Below are 5,726 nucleotides of genomic sequence, written 5' to 3'. Positions count from 1 at the left end.
GAGAGAGAGAGAGAGAGAGAGAGAGAGAGAGAGAGAGATTCCCACCCTCACTTTTTCTTCTCACTCTCATCTTGAAGTTGAGTTGCCAGGACGAGTGTTTGTGTTGATAAATGATGAAACATTACCTGCTGCACGGAGCCGAACCTGATGCGGTTCGGCTCATAAATCTGCCTCACAACCCAGCTTCATTCACCCAGTTTGTCCTCAAGAGGAAACCAGTTGATGAAATCAGCTGCGGGGGGACAAATATCATATTTGAATCTCTGCTTTGTTCAGGTTGTTTGTAACGGACTGCACCTTTACTCTGCCAGATTTGTAGAGGATGACATCATGCTTTTATACTCATGTTGATCCGCTGCTGTTTGTCAGATGGGCTGAGATGTCCAAGAAAGCAGATTTATGTTGTGTCTGAGCAGCTATGAGGAGGACTACACTTTTATTATATTTAAATGAATTAATGTCTGACCTGTTTATGCATATGGACCTAAAAACTACAGTTGTGAGGGTTAGGCATCTATTTCAACCCAAACTTAATTATTTTCTTTGCAAACCACATTGCTCAAAATTCTCTAAACCTCTGTAAAAATGCTAAAAGAAGCAGAACACTAGCCAAAAGCTAAAAGAAAAAAAATTGAACGCTAACTGTAAACCATTAGATTAAAWGTAGCATATTACAAGAAAATCTAAGCTAAAAGTAGCAAAACACTAAGCTAAATGTAGCAAAATAGTTGCTAAAAGTAAAAGTAAGAAAAGCTTTCTAAAAGCTATATAAAAAAAAAAACAAATCAAACTGCATCAGCAAAAACAATAGCTAAAAGCTTAGGAAAACACAAGCAGCAGAAGCTAGGTCAAAAACTAATAGTAGCTACCTAAACTAAAAGCTAAATGTAGCAACAGGGTAGGAAAAGTAAAAGKAAAAGTAAATAAAAAGCTACCTAAAAGCTAAAAATAGCTAATTAAGTAACAGCAGCAACATGTTATCTAAAAGCTTAAATACGAGCTGCACGCAGCAAAAGATTAACCAAAAGCTAATACATTAAAAAAAACTGACTAAACGCTAACGAAAAGGGTAGCTAAAAAGATAAAGTAAATAAGATAAAACTAGCAAATTAAGCTACTGCAGCAAAAGGTAAGCCAAAAGCTAATAATGGCAAAAGACTAATTAAAAGTTAAATGGAGCAAAAGGGTAGTTAAGAGGTAAAAGTCAATAAAAGGCTACCTAAAACTAAAAATAGCTAACTAAGTTACAGCAGCAACAAGCCTGTATTTAGCTAGTGGAAAAAGGTTAGCCTAAAGCTATTAGTAGCAAAAAGTTTGTCACTAGCTCAAAGTTTGTGTCAGGAAAATACTTTGGAAATAAAGTGATAAAAATAAATAAAAAAGTTATGAGAACCAAATGTCATAGAATCCATTATCTGAATAATTAGACTGTTTCGATGAATGTCTAAAATAGCACAAAGTGTGCAGAAGTAGTGGGACTGCAAACATATTCATAAAATAATTAAAATGAAACAGGAAAACAAAAGTGTGAATGTTCCATCAGCATCATGTATAAAACAACTATAAAGGACAATTGTTTGCATTCAATCATTAATTTATTCAATCATATATTAAAATCATAGTTCAGATCTTTTGAAGTGTTGTTCTGGTGAAAGATTATGAACAATCATTATCTTACCTGTTGTAGTTAGCTCTTTGAATTGTCACACAGTTTAATTCTGACCAGAAAGGCTGCTGTCTCAAACATTTCAAATCCACTTTAACACAGTGTCAGCTTTGCATTGCATACATCATTCTGGCAAAAATCTTATGATATTCCTGCTGTAAGTGCTACAGCCAGCCAACAGTACTGCTGTTTGTGCTTGCAAATAATCTTCTATATGCATAAATGGCTATGAAAATTTGGAAACTGAAGATGTTTTAGTCCTTGTGATGGACTTGCGACCTGTCCAGGGCGTACCCCGCCCCTCACACAGTGACTGCTGGACATGGGCACCAGTGACCCCCTGTGACCCTGAAAGGAAGAAGCAGTATAGATAATGGATGGATGGAAGTTGTTTTCAGATGGAAGCTATCCACACTGGTTGTGCTCTTGCTCAGACTAGCCATTAGCTCATCAATGTGGTTGAAATTAAACCTTCAAACTAAGGTTTTCCGAAGAAGTATCTATAACAGATAGAATAACTCTTTATAACTTTACCACAGAGCCTCACTTTAAAGGATATTATAAACTATCACTTTAAATGTTGCAAAAGTTTGTGGACCTCTGTATTTAGTCTGAAGAACTCACAGATTTTGTGCAAATTTAAGTAAATCAACCTCACTGTGACCCTGTTCCGGTGTGGTCAAAGAGTAAGAATTACTTCCAGGGCCAGACGTGTAATAGTCTCACAATAATAATTTCTAGGATAACTAAGAGCCTCTCTTACTTTGGCTAATGTTTTATAAAAGAGTTAACCAGCTATGGARAGCCACTTGTGTTCAGAGTACTGTAATCATAATTTGAACTTTATTAATAATTGCATAGACAAGCCTGAAGACTATAACATTTGTTTTTATTCCATTAAATTGAACATATTTGGTTTGAATAGGAAATGCTCATTGAAAAATAAAGACTGATTTCCATAACTCATCTGTGTAACACGATGGTGATAGTATTATGGACTGGTTTTGACTGCTATAATGTCGAACACCATTAGGATCAATGTRCATGAAGGAATTTAGCACATTTGTTGTACCTTTGTTGTCCCTAAGGAATGAATTAACAGCAAATTACTAAACGCAGTGTTTCTTTAAAACAAACCTCTGTCTTTTTTTCCCCTCTGTTTGTGGTTTGACTCGTGGTCTTTGTCTGTTGTGTGTTTGGCTTTATCGCCGCTGTCGAGGTTCACAATCTGCACATGCTCACAAATATTTGAGCTGCCCGTGGTTGGCAACACAAGGATGCCGGGGACAGGTACAGATTGTGAAATTTACAACACTGTACATCACAGTACCTTTAGGCTTACAGAGTAGTTGGGATGGACATGTCAAAATCCATCCATCCATCCTTCCATCCATCCATCCATCCATCCATCCATCCATCCTTCCATCCATCCATCCATCCATCCATCCATCCATCCATCCATCCATCCATCCATCCATCCATCCATCCATCCATCCATCCATCCATCCAGCATGCATGCATCTCAAAACAGTTTCGAATTATTTGCCTCTTAAATACCAGTTTGTTTATAAAGAGAAGCTCTTGTGTTGGTCTTTACACAGCAAAAACAGGAGTGTTAAAATTTCCGTGTTAAACTTTTAGGTGTTGATTTAACACCTCCTAGTGTTGTTTTAACAATTTCTGAGTACACTCACACCCAGTGTTGGTGTTAATTCACAGTGTTGATTTTCTCAGTGTTGTCTCAACACTGGACAGTGTTAAATAAGCTCCGCCCAAAATAAGTATTCTGAAAAGCCCCGCCCTCTTCCACCTCATGTCAGACAGACCAGTATTTACCCAGCATTCCTTGCTGAGAAATCTTGCAGAAATGATGTTTTTGTATGTTTATGACTATTAAAGAAGTTCATGAGAGTAAAAATTAGTTGTTCTGGTTAGGTTTCTTGCTAAGTTTGATCAAGTTGTTCAACTTTAAGTTTATGTTACTGGCCAAAAATCGACACCATGAGTGAGAGGTATGTCCTGGTGTGTGAAGAGTGTGAAGAGTCCATTATACTTTTCTAATAACTACTGAACAGTGTTAATGCAACACTACAAAGTGTTTGATATTAACTCTTGAGTGTTAAATTTACACTCTCAATTTGTTGGTGTATTGACACCTTGTTGTGTCTGTTAACCTCTCAAACACCACAATCTCTTTTGTTAATAATAATACACTGGAGATACTTTTAACACTTCATTTTAACTGTTGAAATGTTAATATGACACCCAGTTTTGTTGAATATTAAACACTGGCTGGTGTTACTGTTAACACTATATTTTAACACTAACACTATTTTTATGTTAATGTGACACCAAGAATTGTTGAATATTAAACACAGGTTGGTGTTAAATGAACAAAAAAATGGGTGTTAAAATTTAACACTTTCATAAATGCTGGGTGTTAAATTAACACTGGCATTTTTGCTGTGTATAGCCCACAATGTGCTCACCAAATCCAGCTTCTGAAATGCTCTTTTATTACAGCAAAGATTATATAACTTAATAAAACACGCTATCTAATTCAAAGTTATGTAGATCTTTAAAAAGAAGGAAAGAAAGTGGGGAAAAACCAATAGTAGCAATGCATCATCATTTCTTACCTCTAGATCCATTTCTAGCTCTCATGCCCAAAAATACCCGATGATGAAGGGAGAATACATGGAGAGAAACCAACATGCAATTATTTCTTATTGAATCAGCACAAAGTGGCAACCCCACTGCGCTGTGCTCTGGCCCGGATCAACGGCCACTTGTGGTGCCGTCTGAAGAAAAGGCACGAGCTCAGCAGGCATCCAAGGAAAACACTTCTCCATTTTTTATTTTTTATTTTTCTCTCTAAGGTATTGCAGTCTCGAGTATACCTGTGTCTAGAAATTGCTGCCATTTTTAGTGTGAACACGAATGGAAATAGCAGGTGTTTGTTAGGCTTACTTTGAGGTTTGGTGTTTTTCTCTTTTTTTATAATGTTGCATCTCTGCTGGAATGATAGAGCGTGGCTCGTTAAGAATAATTGCTAAGTTTACAAGCTGAAAATAAATGCGCTATTTTCTGCAGAGAACCTTTTTTATAGCTGTGAACAGTTTAGATGTTGCCAATTCATTACAAAATAAGCTTTGGTATTCAGTACTTTCTGCTTTAGGGATTTGTGCAGTGACTTTGCTCAAGTCCAATGAAATGAAAACACCAGGCTGTCAACTCGTTACTGACAGATCTCTGTCATTTAGTCAACTCATGTGCTGGGTGTCTCACTTTCCCAACAAAAGCAGCTGTTGAAAATATGTAATTTTAAATGCATTATTATATTTTGTTATGTTGTTGCTTTCACACATACACAGACCTGAACAGCCCTCTCTGCTCTCTCACCAAGCAACTCTCGGAGGTGTTGATTCAAGTGAAAGACGTCGGGGGCAGTGGGCGGGGGGTGTCCCGTATGTGGAGCTGTGCCGACTTTCAGACACAACTTCCATAGATAACAAGGTCTGATAACACCGGAGTCTAAGTTCAGCAGCTCGTTTGTTGGTTTTATTTAGAAAGAGTGCCCGTTCTGTCTGATYCCCTAATGTTAAACCATTTTTAGAACAGTGAATGTTAGCAGTCTGCTTTTCTTTCCTCCTGCATGTCTTTTTACGCAATAGGGTAAAGAGTAGGGCTGCACCGATTGGTTGAAATAATCGATGACGTCGATTATGTAAATTTGTCGACGCAGATTTTTTATTATCGATTCGCTGTATTACATAACCACCACATGAATGTTCGTGCAATTCCATTTTGGTACCTAAATGCATCATTGCAACTGTATTGGCATAAGAGTGGTGAGTTTTCCATGCTTGACCTGAACGCAGCATCGCGCGAGAGCGTAATGACGTCAGCAGCCGCTGCTTCAGTTCAGTCTGAAGCTTGAAAACAAGCCTCGCAGCTCCTGGAGTAAAATTTACCAAACAGACCGCCTCTGAATTACAGTATCTGCTGGATTAATTATCTTGTGAACATGACGTTCACTTGCTCAAAGTAAATAAAGTAC

The 5,726-nt window shown here is 37.4% G+C and overlaps 1 protein-coding gene across 1 annotated transcript in view; it reads left to right on the top strand.

The window, feature by feature from the left end:
- hivep3b (HIVEP zinc finger 3b) overlaps positions 1-5,726 on the top strand; it is a 71,764-nt gene that overhangs the window by 436 nt on the left and 65,602 nt on the right. The gene's annotated exons all lie outside the window — the stretch shown is intronic.

The sequence above is a fragment of the Austrofundulus limnaeus genome, unplaced genomic scaffold (assembly GCF_001266775.1).
Source record: "Austrofundulus limnaeus strain Quisiro unplaced genomic scaffold, Austrofundulus_limnaeus-1.0 Scaffold177, whole genome shotgun sequence".
Lineage (NCBI taxonomy): Eukaryota > Metazoa > Chordata > Actinopteri > Cyprinodontiformes > Rivulidae > Austrofundulus > Austrofundulus limnaeus.
This window is presented reverse-complemented; position numbering and strand designations above follow the sequence as displayed.